We start from the raw sequence: 22,956 nt of genomic DNA on the forward strand, positions 1-22,956 counted from the left end.
TGCCCCCTTGTCCTCCATGAAGACAGATTGAGGGAATGTAAGCAGGATGTGTGCCAGGGCAGCACGGTAGCATGGTGGTTAGCATAAATGCTTCACAGCTCCAGGGTCCCAGGTTTGATTCCCGGCTGGGTCACTGTCTGTGCGGAGTCTGCACATCCTCCCCGTGTGTGCGTGGGTTTCCTCCGGGTGCTCCGGTTTCCTCCCACAGTCCAAAGATGTGCGGGTTAGGTGGATTGGCCATGCTAAATTGCCCGTAGTGTCCTAAAAAGTAAGGTGGGGGGGGGGGGGGGTTGTTGGGTTACGGGTATAGGGTGGATACGTGGGTTTGAGTAGGGTGATCATTGCTCGGCACAACATCGAGGGCCGAAGGGCCTGTTCTGTGCTGTAATGTTCTATGTTATGTTCCATGTTCTATAAGGATGCCAGGCATGTGTGGATGGTGAGTGGGACCAGGGAGATTATGAGGACGTGACCTGCGGAGGAGCTGAAGGTGTGTGTGGGAGAGTGGTGGTGTCCCTTGAGCTTGCATTGAGTGAGATCCCTGCAGATATGTAATGGTTGCGTGAGTTGAGAGTGATGGAAGAGTGATTTATCCTGACTGAATGGAGCAGATCATTCATCCTCTTGCGGCACTGAATGGCTGTCCTCTTCTGCAGGACATTAGGGTTGACCACCACTGCCACCGTCTCTCGAACTGGATTTGTTACCTTAGTTGTAGGTCTTCACCAAGACTGTGGGTACAGTACATTATAGTGGGCGTCCACTGCATCCAGCAGATGCTCGAGGGAGGCTTCAGTAAACTTGGTTGCAGAATGTTTCCTGGGTCTGGGAGCCGTGACTCCCTCGTGAACTCCGAAGTGTGCTATTTTTTTTGCAGGGTCGACCTTTAAATATGGCGCCTCAATCATTGAAGTGTTGAGGTGATGGCAGGGTGGGTAAATCAGAGCGATACAGTGTAGAATCTGTGCCTGGAGAAGTTTTTCACCAAGTGTCTCACTATATGGTGGTAGAAGTCGCCACTTCCCTTGGCAGGCTAAACGTCGCTTTCCTTGCCTAAAATCAACCGTATCAATTTCTAAGACGATTCTGCCCTTAAGAATACAAGGAACTAACTTTGTGACCTGCTGCAAATTCACCTCCTTGAGCGAATTCTGCAATAATTTTGTTATTAGACTTTGTTTTTTTAATTCACCTTTCTGCAGTTCCAAGTGGAAAAGAACTTCTTCTTCAACAGGCATGCCCACCGAGATGAGCAAAACACGTGACTTACCATTCCCTTGTAACTTGTGAAAGTGCACAAAATTCCATAACTGTATTTTCCTTCTCGCATATGTGTGTGTTTGTGTGTGTGAATGGCAAGTGAGTCACTTTGCGTGAGGTTATCAGGATCAATATGTGAACAAATAACCATGAAAAGCATGCTGCTGGTTATTCAAACTGACAGAATCCTCAAGGGTTAAGGTACACACATATCTTCCTTTTCAAAAAACACACCAATTACAGGCAGTAAGGGAAGAAAACAGGGGTCTCAGTTCTCTCTCAGCCCTGTCCATCACACTGTATAGAGTAATGAAGAACCATGGGAAATAATCCAAAGTAAACCAAGTAGCTGGAGGCCAGCCTTTTGCAAGCTACGATTGAGGTGCAGCTGCAGCGTGAGAAGTGGGGAGCGTACGTGGAGGAATACTGAGAACAGAATGAAGATTTACAATGTGAGGAACCCTCTGATTGTCTCTCTGACTTACATTGAGCACTGGAAGAGATTTAACTGAAGAGTTTTAAATTGCCAGTGAGTAAAGGATAGGTAGATTATTGACCAGTTAGTGGACCTATCAAATATTTTCTTTCATCTGGCAACAAACATAATATTCTGTTCAAAGTTCTTGGAACAGATGTGATTTGCTGGCATGTGATTTGCTCATCTATGATTGTGAAAATTATGTCTTACGAAAGTTTTTAAACTGTTTGAAGTTTTTTTTAAACCATATTTTACAACTGCTGTAAAGTCATCAGATGTCCAGTTTTAATAATAACTAATAATAGCTTATTAATGGCTAAGATAAGATTCACAAGTTAATAAGTATCATAGATACATAGAGAAATACAGCACAGAACAGGCCATTCGGCCCACGATGTCGTGCCGAACTTTTGTCCTAGGTTAATCATAGATTATCACAGAATTTTGGACACTGAGGGCAATTTATCATGGCCAATCCACCCAACCTGCACATCTTTGGTCTGTGAGAGGAAACCGGAGCACCCGGAGGAAACCCACGCACACACGGGGAGGATGTGCAAAACTCCACACAGACATTGACGCAAGCCGGAATCGAACCTGGGACCCTGGAGCTGTGAAGCAATTGTGCTATCCATAATGCTACCGTGCTGCCCTTAAGAACAAATGAATCTACATTCCATTATTCTACCCTAATCCATGTACCTATCCAATAGCCGCTTGAACATTTCCGACTCAACTACTTCCACAGGCAGTGCATTCCATGCCTCCACTACTCTCTGGGTAAAGAACCTACCTCTGACATCCCCTCTATATGTTCCACCATTTACCTTAAATTTATGTCCCCTTGTAATGGTTTGTTCCACCTGGGGAAAAAGTCTCTGACTGTCTACTCTATCTATTCCCCTGATCATCTTATAAACCTCTATCAAGTCGCCCCTCATCCTTCTCCATTCTAATGAGAAAAGGCCTAGCACCCTCAACCTTTCCTTGTAAGACCTACTCTCCATTCCAGGCAACATCCTGGTAAATCTCCTTTGCACCTTTTCCAAAGCTTCCACATCCTTCCTAAAATGAGGTAACCAGAATTGCACACAGTACTCCAAATGTGGCCCTACCAAGGTTTTGTACAGCTGCATCATCACCTCACGGCTCTTGAATTCAATCCCTCTGTTAATGAACGCTAGCACACCATAGGCCTTCTACACAGCTCTATCCACTTGAGTGGCAACTTTCAAAGATCTATGAACATAGACCCCAAGATCTCTCTGCTCTTCTACATTGCCAAGAACCCTACCGTTAACCCTGTATTCCACATTCATATTTGTCCTTCCAAAATGGACAACCTCACACTTGTCAGGGTTAAACTCCACCTGCCGCTTCTCAGCTCAGCTCTGCATCCTATCTATGTCTCTTTGCAGCCAACAACAGCCCTCCTCACTATCCACAACTCCACCAATCTTCGTATCATCTGCAAATTTACTGATCCACCCTTCAACTCCCTCATCCAAGTCATTAATGAAAATCACAAACAGCAGAGGACCCAGAACTGATCCCTGCGGTGCGCCACTGGTATCTGGGCTCCAGGCTGAATATTTGCCATCCACCACCACTCTCTGACTTCAATCGGTTAGCCAGTTCATTATCCAACTGGCCAAATTTCTGACCATCCCATTCCTCCTTACTTTCTGCATAAGCCTACCATGGGGAACCTTATCAAATGCCTTACTAAAATCCATGTACACTACATCCACTGCTTTACCTTCATCCACATGCTTGGTCACCTCCTCAAAGAAGTCAATAAGACTTGTAAGGCAAGACCTACCCTTCACAAATCCGTGCTGACTATCCCTAATCAAGCAGTATATTTCCAGATGCTCAGAAATCCTATCCCTCAGTACCCTTTCCATGACTTTGCCTACCACCGAAGTAAGACCAACTGGCCTGTAATTCCCAGGGTTATCCCTATTTTGAACAGGGGCACGACATTCGCCACTCTCCAATCCCCTGGTACCACCCCTGTTGACAGTGAGGATGAAAATATCATTGCCAACGGCTCTGCAATTTCATTTCTTGCTTCCCATAGAATCCTTGGTTATATCCCGTCAGGCCCGGGGGACTTGTCTATCCTCAAGTTTTTCAAAACGGCCAACACTTCTTCCTTCCTAACAAGTATCATTTTTCTTAAATGTGAAAATATGATGATGGGTCTTCATATAATAAATGACTTAACAGTTTTTAATGCTAGCTGCAAACACAATTCATTTTATGCATGAAGTCCTCAATGGCTCACCAGAACTTGGTAAGTAACTCTTCTGTTTAAATAATTGTCCACCCCTGCTCCAGTTGAGGAACAAGCACTGGTAAAAGCGCAATGGGATTAATAGCTCATCCATGGTGTATTTTTTATAATTCTAATTTATTGCAAATAGAAACATTTAATTGTTTAGTATAAGGAAAATGATATGATGTAGGCTATGTCATCACAACGCAGTGATAATTTGATGACATGCTAAGAACTCCAGTGAATTGCCACTTTTTCATTTTCTCAAGTGAATTAGATTCATTACCATAACCTCAATCTCAATGTTGTTTTTTTAACACTTGCTAGCTTTGAATGTACTGGAAAGATTTTAAAAAATAAATGGCAATATGGCTTACGTCTATAATGTATCGAGGGAATCATACATCTTTGGCACTTGTGGGTAAAATTGCCAATCCTAACATCAGCCGTCAGCTGCACAAAATGTTCCCAAACATTTTAACCACATGCTGGCAAATTTGACCTCCCACTATAACTGAAATCCACAGAATAATCAAACTACGGTGCCTCACGAATGAAAGGGTTTTCTGTGCAGCTTCATGCTTACAAGACTTCATAAATCAGTCAACATTTGTGGTGTTAATGTTATAAATCTTTAATAACAATAAACGAACATAAGCAACTCTCATTCACGAGATAGCTTCCATTTATCTAACTGTGTTTACAATGGTTACAGGCCAGAATTCTGTACAAGTCAAATTCATCATAATATTTTTATGATGGTCATATCTTGACTTTAATTATTTTTAAACAAAGACTATGCTATTTTGAACATATTCAAAAGTGAATAAAACAATTGCACCCTCCTCCATGAACAGCAAAGCACAAAAATACAATTTGTTTGAACACAAATGTAGATTGCTGTTCATTTGTCTTGAACCACTCCCTTATCAGTTCCTAATTTCAGGTACATTGATCACAAAATGAATTTCCAAGTAACTGTAGCTTGCATCACTAAAATAATATTTTGTTAATTCTCCAATTATGTTATCAGAAGCTGCTCTCTTCTATTTAAAAAAAATACATTTTAAGATAATCACAATTCTATAGAATTTTAATTGTCAGCCATGATGTTTTGCCTTTAGAGTCAGGTCATGGGTTCAAACCTGGCTCCAGAGACTGCACTGCATAATTTCACTGACACCTCATGGCAGTACAGAGGCAATGTTGTATTGTTGGAGGTGCCGTCTTTTGCCTAAGATGTTAAATCGAGGCCTTGTCAGCACCCTGATGTGTGATCCTCATAACCTGGTCGATGCCTGTGATGGTATGATTAGCATAGCTGCCTGCCATTGGTGCAGAACACCGGCTTACCATTGGCCCTGGTCGGTCATGTGCACCTCGACCGGTTGGTTGAGACCAGTCATGTGACGGCTCCCCGATTGGTCGAGAGGCTGAGTTAACCCCGCCTCCAGGGCGGGGTATAAATACCCAATACTCCCAGCGGTCGTCCTTATACTGTAATCGACCGCAGGGCTAACATCTAGCTGATTAAAGCCATACTTTTGTACAGCAACTCGTCTCGCGTTCAATTGATGGTACATCAATTTAATCAGCTAGAAATTTGAAGATGGAGCTCCGGATCAAGCCCGAATGCCTCCGCATCAGCCCGCAAACTCCGAACGCACCGGAAATCTTCAAGCATTGGCTGGCGTGTTTCGATAGCTACCTGGCGACCGCAAGCAGCCCCCCCACCATGGCACAGAAGCTTCATATACTCCATTCCAGCGTGGGCATGGCGGCCTACGTGATGATAGGGGAAGAAAAGGAATACGACGCGGCCATGGATAAGCTAAAAGGACAGTTTCTTAAACCGGTAAACTGAGTTTTCGCCCGACATCTGCTGGCTACCAGACAACAGTTCCCCGGTGAGTCCTTAGACGATTTTTACCGGGCACTCGCTGTCCTGGGGAGGAATTGCGCCTGCCTCCAAGTTTCAGCCACTGAGCACATGGAACTTTTGATCAGAGATGCTTACGTGGCTGGGATGCAGTCCGCCGCTATCCGCCAGCGGATGCTGGAAAAAGACGACAGCCTGACTGAGGCACGGACTCTCTCCACCTTCCTGGAGGTCGCCGACTTAAACACCCATGCCTATGCCCCCAGCCGCGCTGCAGCGCCTTGGGCCTCCTGGCACGCTTCCCCACCGCCATCCGCCACTCCCGGCCCCCCTCAGGCCTGCGCCGCGGGACACCCCGACAAGTCCGCGGGGCCCCATTGCTACTTCTGTGGGTTCGCCAAACACACTCGCCCGCGCTGCCCGGCCCGCTCCGCCCTTTGTAAGAGCTGCGGGAAGAAGGGCCATTTTTCGTCGGTCTGCCAGGCCAAATCGGTCGCTGCTGTGCCGCGCAGCGACCGGGGACTTCCTCCTCAGGGCCCTTCTGGGCCCTTCCAGCGCACCGCACCAATCTCCCCCCCCCCCCCCCCCCCCCCGACCCGGCCCCCGGGCCCCTGCGCCTGGCCTGCGTGCCTCTCTGCCCCCGCTCTCAGCCACTCCGATCGGCCCGCCGGCACCGCTAACCCCGCCCCCAGCAACCACGAGGGTCCTGCGGGCACCACCATCTTGGGCCCCGGACGGCATGTGCGGGTCCTGGGCGCCGCCATCTTGGGGTCCCGACTCCACGTGCAGATCCTGGGCGCCGCCATCGTGGACTGGCACACAAGGTCCTGCCAGCACCCACTGGCCGACGACGACGATGGATCTTCTCCACGGCTCGCGGCTATTCAGCTCGACCAGTCACGTCCACGCACGCTCGCCAAGACGACGACGCAAATCCACCTCAACGGGCACAAGACGGGCTGCCTGTTGGACTCCGGGAGCACGGAAAGCTTCATACACCCTGACACGGTAAGACGCTGCGTGCTCCCTGACCACTCTGTAAAACACAAAATTGGGTTAGCCTCAGGTTCGCACTCCGTCTGCATCACCGGGTGCTGCATCGTGGACCTCACGGTCCAGGGGAAGGTTTTATAAAATTATAAACTCCTTATCCTCCCCGACCTTTGCGCACCGGCACTCCTAGGACTGGACTTCCAGTGCAACCTGCAGAGCTTGACCTTCCAATTCGGCGGCCCTATACCCCCCCTCACTGTCTGCAGCCTTGCGTCCCTCAAAGTGGACCCCCCTCCTTGTTTGCTAATCTCACCCCCGATTGCAAACCCGTCGCGACCCGGAGCAGACGGTACAGCGCCCAGGACCGGACCTTCATCAGGTCCGAGGTCCAGAGGTTGCTGAAGGAAGGGATCATCGAGGCCAGCAACAGTCCCTGGCGAGGCCAAGTGCTGGTGGTCCGGACTGGGGAGAAAAACCGGATGGTCATCGACTCCAGCCAGACCATCAACCGGTTTGCGCAACTGGATGCATATCCTCTCCCCCGTATTTCCGCCATGGTAAACGAGATTTTGAAATACAAAGTCTTCTCCACGGTGGACCTCAAGTCCGCTTATCACCCGCTCCCCATCCGCGCTAGTGCCCGCAAGTACACCGCGTTCGAGGCAGATGGGCGCCTCTAACACTTCCTAAGGGTTCCATTCTGTGTCACAAATGGGGTCTCGGTCTTCCAACGAGAGATGGACCGAATGGTCGACAAGTACGGATTACGGGCTACCTTCTGTACCTCGATAATGTCACCATCTGCGGCCACGACCAGCAGGACCACGACACCAACCTCCGAAATTCCTCCAAACCGCAAAACTCCTTAACCTAACTTACAATAAGGATAAGTGCGTGTTTAGCACCGACCGTCTTGCCATCCTCGGCTACGTAGTGCATAACAGAGTGATAGGCCCCGACACCGAACGCATGCGCCCCCTGATGGAACTCCCTCTCCCCAATACCCTCAAATCCCTTAAACGCTGCCTGGGTTTCTTCGCTTACTACGCCCAATGGGTTCCCAATTACGCCGACAAGGCCCGTCCCCTCATTCAGTCCACGACCTTCCCGCCGTCGTCAGAGGCCTGTCAGGCCTTTAGCCGCATCAAAGCAGACATCGCAAAGGCCACGATGCACGCCATCGACGAGTCCCTCCCCTTCCAGGTCGAGAGCGACACATCAGAAGTAGCTCTGGCGGCCACACTGAACCAAGCGGGCAGACCCGTGGCCTTCTTCTCCAGAACCCTCCAGGCTTCCAAACTCCGCCACGCCTCAGTGGAAAAGGAAGCCCAGGCCATAGTCGAAGCTTTGCGACATTGGAGGCACTATTTGGCCGGCAGGAAGTTTACCCTCCTCACAGACCAACGGTCAGTGGCCTTCATGTTCGATAATGCACAGAGGGGCAAGATTAAGAACGACAAGATCTTGCAGTGGCGGATCGAGTTGTCCACGTACAACTATGATATCTTGTATCATCCTGGGAAGCTCAATGAGCCTCCTGATGCCCTGTCCCGCGGTACCTGCACCAGCGCGCAGATAGACCGCCTCCGCTCCCTCCACGTGGACCTCTGCCATCCAGGGGTGACCCGTTTCTATCGTTTCATAAAGACCCGCAACCTGCCCTACTCCATCGAGGAAGTCAGGACAGTAACCCGTGACTGCCACATCTGCGCAGAGTGCAAACTGCACTTCTACCGCCTCGAGCGCGCGCATCTGATCAAAGCATCCCGCCCCTTCGAAAGTCTCAGCATAGACTTCAAGGGGCCCCTTCCCTCTAGCAACCACAACATTTACTTCCTGAAGGTGATCGATGAATACTCCCGCTTCCCCTTCGCCATTCCCTGCCCTGACATGACCACATCGACCGTCATTAAGGCTCTTGTCTCCATCTTCTCCCTGTTCGGCTACCCCGTGTACAAACACAGCGATCGGGGGTCCTCCTTTATGAGCGACGAGCTGCGTCAATTCCTGCTCAACAGGGGCATTGCCTCTAACAGGACGACCAGCTATAACCCCCGGGGTAACGGACAGGTCGAGCGGGAGAATGGTACCATCTGGAAGACCATACCACTGGCCCTCCGGTCCAGAGATCTCCCTATTTCCCGATGGCAAGAGGTTATCCCCGATGCCCTACATTCTATCCGCTCCCTCCTCTGTACCACAACTAATCAGACACCTCATGAACGTCTTCTTGTTTTCCACAGGAAGCCGTCCTCCGGATCCCCTCTCCCGTCGTGGCTGGTCGCCCTCGGACCCATCTTGCTCCGGAAGCATGTGCGGGTGCACAAGTCTGACCCGTTGGTGGAACAAGTCCAGTTACTCCACGCTAACCCGCAGTATGCGTACGTGGAGTACCCCGACAGTCGGCAGGACACGGTCTCCCTCCGGGACCTGGCACCCGCCGGCGTGCGGCCCTCCCCCCCTTCACCACTGACCCCCCCCCTGTCCCTTTTCCCCCAGCGCCCCACCCAGGCCACCCCTCCCCCATCCATGGCGTCTCCCCCCACCAGCCCGGGTTACGGAGACAGTTCAAGGACCATCGCTCCCGGAGTCCAGGACATCAGCTGAACCACCACCATCGGCTGAACCAACGTCACCAACTCCACTGCCGCGGTCTGCCAGGACGTCACGGGCAACGAAAAGGCTGATCGAGTCCATTTAACTTTCATCACCTCCATGGACCTTGTATGGACACTATGTACTGTTGCTAAATGTCTGGGCCAGTGGGAAGCCCAGGATACATTTTTTTTTCCTTCTCTCCTTACTACTCATGCCACCAGTTCTCCCCCCCCCCCCCCCCCCCCCCAGCTCTCGTTGACACTCCCGGCTTCTTTCTCCGCAAGGGGTGAATGTGGTGGTATGATTAGCATAGCTGCCTGCCATTGGTGCAGAACACCGGCTTACCATTGGCCCTGGTCGGTCATGTGCCTCTCGACTGGTTGGTTGAGACCAGTCATGTGACGGCTCCCCGATTGGTCGAGATGCTGAGTTAACCCCGCCTCCAGGGCGGGGTATAAAGACCCAGTACTCCCGGCAGTCGTCCTTATACTGTAATCGACCGCAGGGCTAACATCTAGCCGATTAAAGCCATACTTTTGTCCAGCAACTCGTCTCGCGTTCAATTGATGGTACATCAATGTCTATCCCTCAGTCAACAAAAATACAACAGTTAAGACAATTCAATTGGTTGTTCCTGCCATTGCTGTTTGTGGGATTCTGTTGTGCGTAAATTTGCTGCTGGTTTCCCGACAATTCAATAGTGACTACTTGGATATTCAGAGGTCCAAAAAGGGACCACAGTTAGAAATCTCCACTACCTTTGTACAGCAGCTGCAATATCTGTGGACAATATCTGTGGGATGTACTGCGGTAACTCGCAAAGGCTTTTCTGGCACACAGAAACAGGACTTTTGGCTGAACAGTATCATGCTAGTGCTTATGCACCATGCAAGCCTCTTCCCACCCCTTAACGCTGTCAACAAATATCACAATTTCTTCAACATCTCTGCATGAGAGTCCTGGAACTCTCTACCTAACACCACGATGGGAGAACATTCATCACATGAACTGAAGCAGCTCAAGAAGGGAGCTCGCCACTGCCTTCTCAAAGGAAGCTCAGGACGAGTAATAATTTTAAAAAAATAATAAATTTAGAGTACCCAATTATTTTTTTCAATTAAGGGGCAATTTAGCATGACCAATCCACCTAACCTGCACATCTTTGGGTTGTGGGGGCGAAACCCACGCAGACACGGGGAGAATGTGCAAACTCCACACAGACAGTGACCCAGGGCTGGGATTCGAACCTGGGTCCTCAGCGCCATAGGCAGCAATTCTAACCACTGTGCCACCGTGCTGCCCTGGACGAGTAATAATTACCGGTCTTGTCATGACACCCATGTCCTGAAAAAAATATTGGGTGCGAATCTCCGAAATGGAGAGAAACAGCCGACGCCGGATTGAAACCCGGAGTGTTTCACTCCGGCATCGGAGGCCGCTCCTCGCCCCCTATTCTCCCCCCCCCGGGGGGCTAGGAGCGGCGGCGCGTGAATCCCGAGCACCCGGCCTTGACGCTTGCGTCAAAGCGGCGCGCCGGGAATGATTCGGCCGGCGGCGCCGAAGTGACGTCAGCCATGCATGCGCAGGTTGGCCAACTCCAACCCGTGCATGCGCGGTTACCGTCTTCCCCTCCGTGCCCCGCAAGACATGGCGACTTGATCATGCGGGGTGGCGGAGGGAAAAGAGTGCATCGTTTACAGATGCCGGCCTGACGATCGGTGGGCACCGATCGCGGGCAAGACATCTGCTGAGCACGCCTGTGGTGCTCGATCCTCCCTCCGCCCCCCACAGGCCCCACACTCACCTGTCGCGCGCTGTTCACGCCGGCAGCGACCAGGTGTGGTTGGCGCCGGCGTGAACCGGTCGGGTTCGGCAGGCCGCTCGGCCCATCCGGCCCGGAGAATCGCCGGTCGCCATTCTCCGAGCGGCCTGTCAAAAAATGCGACACGCCATTTTTGGGGGGTGGGAGAATTGCGGGGGGTGCCAGGGCGGCGTGGCGTGATTCGCCCGGCCCTCCCACGATTCTCCCACCCGGCGTGGGGTGTGGAGAATTGCGCCCATTATTTAACTTTCCTTCTGTGAAAAATTAAAAAGGAGCCCTGACTCCCTCATTAAACAAGTCAAACTGCTGAATACTTAAAAACCATTCATAGGGCAGCATGTTGGCACAGTGGTTAGCATTGCTGCCTCACAGCGCCGAGGTCCCATGTTCGATCCCGGCTCTGGGTCACTGTCCATGTGGAGTTTGCACATTCTCCCCGTGTTTGCGTGGATTTCGCCCCCACAACCCAAAGATGTGCAGGGTAGGTGGATTGTCTACGCTAAATTGCCCCTTAATTGGAAAAAAATAATTGGATACTCTAAATTAAAAAAAAACATTCTTGCTGAGAATTGCAACGCTTGGTGAAGGACATTTATATAAACTTTGAACATTTATTAGTTACTTCAATTGACTTGCTACCCAGGCTAACTGTACTCTTAACAATCTTGCCCTCACACTTAAGCCCTCACTTCCTCCCTATCCCCGTAACCCAATAACCCCTCCTAAACTTTTTTGGTCACTGAGGGCAATTTATCTTGGCCAATCCACCTAATATGCACATCTTTGGACTGTGGGAGGAAACCGGAGCACCCGGAGGAAACCCACGCAGATAAGGGGAGAACGTGCAGACTCCGCACAAACCCAGCGGGGAATCGAACCTGGGACCCTGCTGCTGTGAAGTAACAGTGCTAATCACTTGTGCTACTTTGCTGCATCTGTGGCGAAGGAGCCAAAGTTAACATCCAAGTGCTTTGCTCATGCCAAATCCCCATTTAATTAATTGGTAATTTCTCCCAACCCAATGCGGTATTTTTCCAACCTCTCCTGAGGTACCTCACAAAACCCATTTCCACACAATGTCCCATTCCCTCCAGGCAGATTTCTTCCATGTCCCACTGAACTACTATTCCCCCAAATCCCACTGAAGTACTCTTCCAAATACCTGCTAAGCCACATTTGCCTAACCGCCTCCAAGTGGAGACATTTTTCTATTTCTTCCCTGCCATTCCCATCCCTAGTCCCTACTTCCCACCCATCTTACCCCCCTCACTCTCCCCTTCCTCTTCCTCTGCCATCTAAATCGGTCTGATCAGAAGGCCCAGCCTTGATTATCCACATGCAATTCTGCTCAGATTGACGAGCGATTTTAAAGAAATGCTGGCAATAATACATTGTCCATTGTAATGATGAAAATATCAACTGACATTAGTTTCTCAGTTGTATCACATATTTGCAGGATATTTTGACGCCTGTCAAAGTAAGATAACCCAGTCAGCTCTGTGAATCTTACTTTAATAATAATACTAATCTTTATTGTCACAAGTAGGCTTACATTAACACTGCAATGAAGTTACTGTGAAAAGCCCCTAGTCGCCATATTCCGGCACCTGTTCGGGTACACATGTCCAAGTTACCTAACAGCACGTCTTTCGGGACATGTGGGAGGAAACTGGAGCACCTGGACGAAACTCTCGCAGACACAGGGAGAATGCACAGACTCCACACAGGTAGCGACCCAAGCCAGGAATTGAACCTGGACCCTGGCGTCGTGAAGTAACAGTGCTAACCACTGTGCCTCCGTGCCGCCCATTACGTACCTCCTACCTGGGTCTGCTAATATATTAACCACAGAAAAATCTGTCTTCTTATCAACACAACAGCACCCCACGCCTTACAATCAAAACCTGTGGAAAGCATTGGAGTATCAACCAAGATTAGGTGCTCAAGAAATTGAGTTGGGAGGGTGGGGAAGGATGGGTGCGGGGTGTGGGGATTTTGAACATATGATCTTCTAATTCATTGATATAAGTACTACCACTTGTTGTGTCGCCTAAATAAATGTGTGAATGTATGGAAGCCAACATTTTTTCTGCAACCACTTGATGAAAATTGAAGAAACACCAATCAGCAGCTGTGCCAAGCGCCAGTGGATTCTATCGAGACCCTATCATTTGTGGTATAGTAGTTGGATAATTGGATCAGCATGTCTGTGTAAATTGTTTGGCAGAGTAATCCAAAATTAATCTCAACTGTCCATAAACATATCATAATTTCAAACAAAGTCTATATAGGTTCTGAAGGTTAAGATGGAAAATGGTGCTTCATAATCGTCCTCATGGCTAGGCAGTTATTGAATGCAATCACTGAAATACTAAAAGTTATTAATATGTTACTAATGTGATTATATTGGAAGATAACCAATAGTTGTATTTTCAGTGGTGAATCACACAAGTGAGAAGAAAATGTAAAAGATTGTAGGACTGGTCCAGGCAAATAGTTAATCATTTTCAAGAGCCATTTAATGGTGGTAACTGTTGATTTTCGTAATAAAAGCAAAATGAATCATTTAATGCAATTGGTTCCAACCTAACATGAACCTATGAGTACAACTTCGATCGTGGCAGCTGTGGCAATTTAAATTCAATTAATTGATAAAACGCTGGTCTCAGCAATGATGATCATGGAACTAACTTGTGGAGGAAACGCTGGCATGGTGGTGATGTCACTGGGCTAATAATCCAAAGGTCCAGACTAATGCCCTGGTGACAGGGATCTGGTGGAATTTAAATTCAATTAATAAATCTGGAATTGAAAGCCGCAGTAATGGTAACCATGCAACTATCCTTTTTAAAAAAATAAACCTTTATATTAGCTTTTTCAATTTTTTAAACATAATTTACATTACATACATTTAACTAACATTTAACAATCCCTCCCTCAACTGGAAAACAATTAATCAACTAACTACCCCCCTCCTCAGCTGCTGACTGAGGCTAATTCCTTAAAGTGAGATATGAATGGACACCATCTCTTATGAAACCACTTCTCGTTCCCTCTTAAGCTAAATGTAACCTTCTCTAGGTTTATAAACTCCATTAAATCTCCCAACCATACTGATGCACAGGTGAAGCAACTGACCTCCAACCCAATAGGAAGCGCCTCTCCGCCACTAGCGAGGCAACGGCCTCTGTCCCTGTCTGGAGCTTCAGCCGAAGCCATGCTCCCGGAGCCACGGGTGCCCGAGCCGGCGCCTGCATCACCGCCGAAGCTACGATGATCGCAGAGGGCGACCAGGGCCCCAGATCGACTAATTGCTTAATTCTGACTGTAAATAAATACTGTAAATAGTTGCGACATGTAACGAGGCAAAACACTGTGCTAATGTATACCTGGTACCACCATAACCTCAACCACTGTATAACGCGAGACCACCACCCCGCCGGACTCTTTTTTTAACAGGGGGCGAATGTGGTAGTCGGTATTAGGGGTATTGCGGTACCCTGGACAATGCTGTAAGACCATTTGTGTGGGAGGTACCTGAGACTGCTATATCATTGGTGAAGCCTGTCTGCTGGTTCCGTCCAGTAAGGCAGAGTATAAGAGCCTGTGTCTCCCCAGCAGCTGCATTCTGTACCTGCGCTGCTGAGGGAAACATCTCATACAATAAAGCCTTCAATTGTCATCCAATCTCGCTTCTGGAGTCATTGATCGAACATCACGGAGCAAAAGGGATCCATGCGTATGATATGCAAATCATGAAACATAGTGCTGCAAGTCAAAATTGCAAGTCAAGCAGTGTGATCTATTTCTAGTGCTTCAGAATTGCATAGTGGCAATGTAACATTAGGCTTTTATGTGGCAACACTTGGTTACAACACTTGCGAGTACCGTGTAGTTCTCGTCTCCACATTATAAAAAGGATTTGGCTGAATTGGTAAAGATGCAAAACAGATTTGCAAGGATTACACCAGAACTGAGAGATTATATCTGTCAGGAAAGATTAAACAGGCTCTAGAAGAGTGGATGTTCTTTCAAACCCATTTAAAGAAAGGTCCCTGATCTCCAACATTAACTCTTTTTCTATCTCCACAGATACTGTAAGACCAAGGTTTCCACCATCCACAGTATTTTACTTTTGTTTTGATATACTGACAGGGTTAGATGAAGAGGAACAGGGAGCGTGTGTGGAGCAAAAATGCCAGCACACCCCAGCTGAACTTAATGGGCTTTTCCTGTATAGACTTGATATATTTTGCTTTTCAAATTTCTGTTCCAGATTTCAGCATCTGCAGTGTTTCTGCTTGTGTTCAGAGTGATAGTATAAATGTGCCTTCCCTTTGATGTTTGAATGTTAGGCCCATCGTTGAAGCATTTTGGAGGCTTAGAGTCATATTTTCCCAGAGTATGGCTGAAAAAAGACACTTTGTCAAAACTCATTGTCTCATCACAACACTCCTTGCAGTCCTGATGAGTGCGAGATGAAAAGATTCGACGAAACATAATATTTCAACAACACACAAGTTCTGTACTACCAAAGGACATTTCACCTCAATAAATCGACAGAAGAAAAATGCGAAACACAATCATTCTTGGTTCAGCCTGTGCAACCACCCCTGATGGGCGGCATGGTAGCACAGTGGTTAGCACTGTTGCTTTACAGCACCAGGGTACCGGGTTCGATTCCCGGCTTGGGTCACTGTCTGTGCGTAGTCTGCACGTTCTCCCCATGTCTGCGTGGGTTTCCTCCGGGTGCTCCGGTTTCCTCCCACAGGTCCCGAAAGACGAGCTGTTCGGTGAGTTGGACATTCTGAATTCTCCCTCCGTGGTCCCGAACAGGCGTGTGGCGACTCGGGGATTTTCACAGTAAATTTGTTGCAGTGTTCATGTCAGCCTACTTGTGACACTAATAAAGACTCTTATTATCATTAACCGCTCAGTTCTGACAAATCTTCTTTTGGTAAAGCATCTTTACCAAGATGCTTTCTTATGGAGTGGAGACAGAAAATGACTCTGCATCGTCAGTTCTTGGCTTGGCGAAACAGGGGCAACCTGGTATGCAATGGACAATTTTTGTCGACAAGTCACACCCCTCTGGACACTTTAGTGAATAAGTGACAATCACCAGGATCCCATTGGTACGGTATTTTTAACCATGCAATCATAAAACCACACAGGGCTCCTCCTCCAAACAATATCGGGTTGCACCAGGGTGTTGTGTTGAGCACAAAGGAAGCAGCAGGTAGGAGACGATTTTAAATGATGCATTTGACATTCCAAGAGCAGGAATTTGTGTGTGTGAAATTTCCCTCACCCACCCACACCAACTCCCAGGGTGAGGAAGAGGGTGGCGGTCAAAGAAACGAAAAGGGAGGTGGAGGGGAGCAGGAAGCTGGCGGGACTGGTGCTGGAAATGTTGAATGACACACGCTTTCCCAGAGAAGGTAAAGAAATACCGACCGACCGGCCGCCCGCCTGCAAGGCGCCGCTCCGGCCCGTGGAAAACAAGCCGGCGGGTTTCTGCTGACAACTGACAGGGGAGGGGGCGGGGATCGCCCGCTCAATCTTTCGGCCGTTGATTGGTGGGACCTCGGCCGCTGGAGTCTGTCTCTCTCGATGCCATTGGCGGGTCGGTACTGTCAATCATCTCACGTGTGGCGGGTGTCAGGGAGTGGGGCGCGCGCGGTGGCGGTTGTGGCCGCGCGCGGTGGCGGTTGTGGCCGCGCGCGGTGGCGGTTGTGGCCGCGCGCGGTGGCGGTTGTGGCCGCGCGCGGTGGCGGTTGTGGCCGGCTGGCTAACAGGCTGGGCGTTAGATGCCGGAATATCCCGCTGCCGCGGAGATCGAGCAAAACGCTGCCGGTGCTGAAAACGGGCAATGGAAACGTGAAGTATCGGATATATTCAGTCGGGTCCGCTCACACCTGGGGACGGATTTACAGAGCTGCCTCCAACTGGATGACAGAGTGTCCTCCACGACAGAGTATCTCACCTCCTGATCCCCCCGCCCCCCTCAAAGTCACTTGCCTGGATGAGTGCAGCTACCAACAACACACAAGAAGGCGCCACACCATCCAGGACAAAGCAGCCTGCTTGATTGCTCCCCCGTCCCTGCACCGTGAACATTCACTCCCACCACCGACGCACAGTCCCAGCCGTACCATCGATGGGGTCCCACGGCAGGGACTCGCCAAACAAGGGTCCTTCGACAACACCTTTCAAACCCACAACCATTAACATCCAGGACAAGGGCAGCGGCTGCATGGGACCGCCAGATCCAACAAGGTCCCCTCCAAGTCACTCATCACCCAGACTTGGAACTATATTGTCGTTCACTGTCGCTGGGTCAAAATCCTGGAACCCCCTCTCTAACAGCACTGTGGGTGTACCTACACCACATGAACTGCAATGGTTCAAGAAGGTGGCCCACTGCCATCTTCTCAAGGGCAATTAGGGATGGGCAACAGATGCTGGCCTAACCCTGTGAAAAAATAATGAAAAAGCAGAGCTGATGTTTCAAGTGGAATACGAACCTCTTCAGAATACCTGCTGCTCCTCGGTGACTTAATCAGTTATCCAGTCTGGGGGGGAAGAGCAAATGGCTTCAAGTCAAATTATTTTGTATCTAGGGCAGCACGGTGGCCTAGTGGTTCGCACAACCGCCTCACGGTGCTGAGGTCCCAGGTTCGATCCCGGCTCTGGGTCACTGTCCGTGTGGAGTTTGCACATTCTCCCCGTGTCTGCGTGGGTTTTGCCGCCACAACCCAAAAATGTGCAGAGTAGGTGGATTGGCCATGCTAAATTGCCCCTTAATAGAAAAAATAATTGGGTAATCTAAATTTTAAAAAAAATTATTTTGTATCTGTTATTGATAAGGACATGACGTTAGTTGCAGACTTGGACCAGCGGTGAAAAAAGATTTCGGGGAACCCAATTCAAGCAATGGCAGTTCACCCGTAAGAGTAAAAGGTTACTAAACAAGAATATTCATTGTTAAATCTAATTTTTAGGTTATGCTGGGCCATGTGTTTACAGATTATGGTTAAATATAGTTTTGCTGTTCCTTTCCTTTGATTGCCATTTTGCCGTGGTGGAGAAGCTTGATCCCGAAAACGATGCTGTTGGGAGTATTAATCTCCTGCAGGGCCATCCATGATGTTAAGATCGAAGAGGAGGAACTAGACAATGCACAATCAAAAATAAGTCTTCAACGGCGGATTAGGTGGAAGATGTTCATTTGGTATCAACAGCTGCAATAGCGGATAAAGACTGCAGCAGTAGGGAGATCCCCAAGTTGTTGAGGGTCCCTTGCCACTGGAACTGGTATTACCTTCTGTCAAGGACCGTATGTTTGCTGATGTACAATGGCATACCCACGTTAAAATAAGCCCCGCACCAGGCACTGAGAGGGAACCACCCAGACAAACCCTGCGGCGAGGGATGATGGGGACAGGTACATGAGGTTTGCAAACACCTAGCTTCGGACAGGCACATAGGCACATTTGTCTCGCTCGCAGAATAGGAACAGGACAGTGTTTGGTAGCTTTCTTCATGACTGAGTGTCCCTCTTCAGGATCGACTGCTCACCTAGCATGGGGAAAGGGCTAGAAAAGATGCCATAAAATAGTCTGTTCCATCATCAACTTAGCTGGAAAAACTCATCCAACAGGCTCATCTACCTGAAATCATAAAATTAAAGTTGAACTGAATTTCAGAACCTGGAATGTCTGAGCCCTCATTTTCATGGAATCCCTACATTATAGAAGGAGGCCATTCGGTCCATCAAGTATGCACCAATCCTCCAAAAGGGCACTCCACCCTGGCCCATTCCCCAGCCCTATGTCGTACCTTACCTAACCAATTTAACATGGCCAATCCACCTAACCTGCACATCTTTGGATTCGTGGACAATGAGCGAAACTGACAAACGGCGGACTGCCCTTGTTGCCTGTGAACGCAGGCATTTCAGCATTGATGTCGCTGCCCTGCAAGAGACCCGATGAACAGGCGAAGGGCAGCTGAGGGAAGATGGCGGTGGTTACATCTTCTGGAGAGGAAAACCCCAGGATCAGCCCAGGATGCATGGAATTGGTTTCGCCATTAAAAACGAACTTGTCAAACGACTCTCGGAGCTCCCTGTTGGCATCAAGGAGTGTCTCATGACTCTCCATCAACAACTTGTCAAGAACCAGCAAGCAACAGTCATGAGCATCCGAACCCTTGATGCCAATGGTGAATCCAGAGAAGGCTTCTACTCCACCCTGGACACTATACTCTCAAATATTCCTAAGGGAAGATAAGATCATTCTGCTTGGGGACTTTCGTGGCAGGATTGGAAAGGACTTCCAAATCTGGAAAGGAACCATCAGAAAGGAAGGAGTGAGAATTGCAGTTCCAATGGGAATCTCCTGTTTGCCTTGTCATCACTAACACACTGTTCTGCTAAAAAGACAAGTTCAAGACTTCCTAGAAACATCAGTGATCAAAGCACTAGCACATGATCAACTTCGACATTGTCCACTTCTGAGACCAAAAGGATGCCCTAATCACCAAAGCAATACCAGTGCAGATGACTGGATGGACCACAGGCTCATCCGCTCCTCTATGCCCATCAAATTCCACCAGAAGCAGCGGAAGGTGAAGAAACCATTCAGGAAAAAGATCAATGTTGAGTGGCTTCAAGAGCCATTCATGCTTGTGAATTTCCAACAATGTAATCTCCAAAAGTGTCCATTCTGATGGAGTGGAGGAAGACGGGAAAGAGCTGAAGACAGCCATCGTATCAAGCTGTGAAGAGACCATTGGCTACCGAGACTGGTTCAACGAGAATTACCACACTATCCAAGACCTCATTAACAAGAAGAGGATAGCTTTCTGTGCCTGGCAAAACAATATAACCAGCAAAGCAAAGAGAAGAGTGCATCAATTAACAAAGGCCGAGTGCGAAGAACCAGAGAAATCAAGAACAAATGGTGAACTGAGAAGGCTAAGGAGCTTCAACTCCTCTTTGACAAGAATGGGGCTTTTCAGTGCCACAGGGTGATATATGGACCCAATACCTAACCCGGATGTTGCTGATGGTTAGATCTATCCAATTTAGCATGGTGGTATCAGCTCCAGAATGACTGTGCCGTTATCACTGTTACCAGTGTTATGGAGAGATACACCTGGAACAACTTGATGGGTGAGGCTGAAGTCAAGTAGATTCTTCCCCCATATTGGTTCTCTCATCATCTGCCGCAGACCTTGTCTGGCATATATGCCTTGCAGAACTGAGCCAGTAATGGTGATACCGAGCTACTCTATCTGATGGATGTTCACCCCTCCACCGAGAGCAGGTTCCATGCCCTTGTTCCCCTTCGTGCTTCTTCCAAGTGGTGCTCAATATAGATGACATGATGCCATGTGAGTACATTGCGTCCAAAGTCAATGTTGAGAACTCACAGAGTCACTTCTTCCCACTCTGCGATCACTTTCGGCTGGGTGTTGTGGGGCGGGGGGGGGGGGGGGGGGGGGGGGGGTTGGTGGTGATGTCTGTCCTGGCAATGAGACAAGACATACCCGAGGATGGTGATGGAAAAGTTGGGAACATTGGCTGTCGGTATGATTTGGTGAGGATAACAATGTCAGGCTGTTACTTGTCTAATCTGCAGGACAGCTCTCCCAATTTTGGTTTTCATTTCCAGATGTTAGCGATGAGAACTCTGCAGAACCAACTGGGCAGTGTATGCCTTTGTTGTTTCTGGTGCCGAGATTAATGCCAGCTGGTCCGTCTGCTTTTTTGGAATCATGGGATGATTTTAGCATATGTATCATAGGATTTACAGTGCAGAAGGAGGCCATTCGGCCCATCGAGTCTGCACCTTCTCTTGGAACGAGCACCGCACCCAAGCCCACACCTCCACCCTATCCCCACGCCTCCCCGTAACCCAGTAACCCTACCAAACCTTTTTGGACACAAAGGACAATTTATTATGGCCAATCCACCTAAACTGCACATCTTTGGACTGTGGGAGGAAACCAGAGCACCCGGAGGAAACCCACGCAGACACGGGGAGAACGTGCAGACTCCACCCAGACAGTGACCCAAGCTGGGAATCGAACCTGGGACCCTGGAGCTGTGAAGCAACTGTGCTACCCACTGTGCTACCATGCTGCCATAGAAGGAGGCCATTATGCCTGTCATCCCTCTGTGGCTCTCAGCAAGAGCAACTTAGCTAGTCCTATTCGTGTGCTTTTTCCCCTTAGTCCTGCAACTTTTTACTCTTCAGATAATGATTAATTCCCTTTTGAAAGCCACGAGTGAAACTGCCTCCACTTTTCAACTTCTCTGCAGAGGGTTTTATGCAACCGAGTTACTTACTCGGCCATTTCAGAGGTCAGTTAAGAGTCAGTCACATTGCATTGAATTACAGCGGGTCTGGAGGTAAGGATGGCAGATTTCCATCCCCAAAGGAGATTAGTGAACACATGAGTCTTTACGACAAGCAACAATAATTTCATAGTTATGAGACTAGTATTTTATCCTAGTTTTATTAATTGAATGAATTTAAATTTCTCAGCTGCCATGGTGGGATTTGTATTCATGTCTCTGGAACACTGCTCCAGTAACATTACCGCTTTGCTTCCCTTCCCCTATTATCTCCTTATGTTACTTGGGTCAAATTTAGTTTTGCAATATTCCTGTGACAATCATGCAGATGTACAATTTGTATTAAAATAGAATTAAGCAATACAAAATATATTCAATCCCCATTTATGAAGTCATACATTTTGTCTTAATGAGTTTTAAAATATTCCTATGGTAAAACAATAGAAAAATTTGGTCTTTAGAATTATTAGATTTGGGAGTGGGCCATTCAGCCCTTCTAGCCTGCTCTGCTATTCAGTAGGATCATGGCTGATGTTTGTGACCTCAGCTCCACTTTCCTGCCTGTCTTCCATAACCGTTGATTCCCTTGTCTCTCAAAAATCTACTGAATTCAGGATTGAATAAGTTTAAAGACTCAGCCTCTGCTACTTTCTGGGGAAGAGAATACACAGACCAACAACTCTTTGAGAGAAAATAATTCTCCTCATTGCTGTCTTAAAAGGTTTTAAGACATCTTATTCTTAAACTATGTCCCCCAGTTTTAGCCTCCCCTACATGAGGAAACATCTTCCTGGTATCCACCCTATCAAGCCTCCTCAAGATCTTATGTTTCAATAAGATCACCTCTCCTTATTCAAAATTTCAACGGGTATGGGCCCAACCGGTTAACCTTTCTTCCTAAGATAAGCCATTCCTCCCAGGAATGCATTGAGTAAACCTTCTCTGAACTGCTTCCAAAGCAGTTGTATCAGTTTTAAAATAAGGGGAGAATAACTGATCTTCAACATTGCTCCAGATGTGGGCTCATCAAGTCCCAGAGAAAATAGTTGTTTGGGGTAGAGACACTTCTCTACAATATTGGGTAAGAAGCTGGGAGGTGAAAACCTATGGCACTGCGATGCCATCAATGGTAACAGAAGTTGAGTAAAGCATCACAAGTTCACATTGACAAAATCCTATAAGCAGCCTCCGGCCAATGTTCCTAACTTCTCCATCACCATCCCTGGGTAAGTCTTGTCTCATTGCCAGGACGGTATCCCCACTAACTATGTCAGCAATT

At 48.4% G+C, this 22,956-nt stretch overlaps 1 protein-coding gene across 1 annotated transcript in view; it reads left to right on the forward strand.

The window, feature by feature from the left end:
* Nucleotides 1-18,070: 18,070 nt before the first annotated feature.
* bbox1 (butyrobetaine (gamma), 2-oxoglutarate dioxygenase (gamma-butyrobetaine hydroxylase) 1) overlaps nt 18,071-22,956 on the forward strand; it is a 226,372-nt gene continuing 221,486 nt past the window's right edge. The window contains 1 exon segment of the mRNA XM_038808297.1: nt 18,071-20,710. The gene's annotated coding sequence lies outside the window, so the exon portion shown is untranslated.

The sequence above is a fragment of the Scyliorhinus canicula genome, chromosome 9 (assembly GCF_902713615.1).
Source record: "Scyliorhinus canicula chromosome 9, sScyCan1.1, whole genome shotgun sequence".
NCBI lineage: Eukaryota > Metazoa > Chordata > Chondrichthyes > Carcharhiniformes > Scyliorhinidae > Scyliorhinus > Scyliorhinus canicula.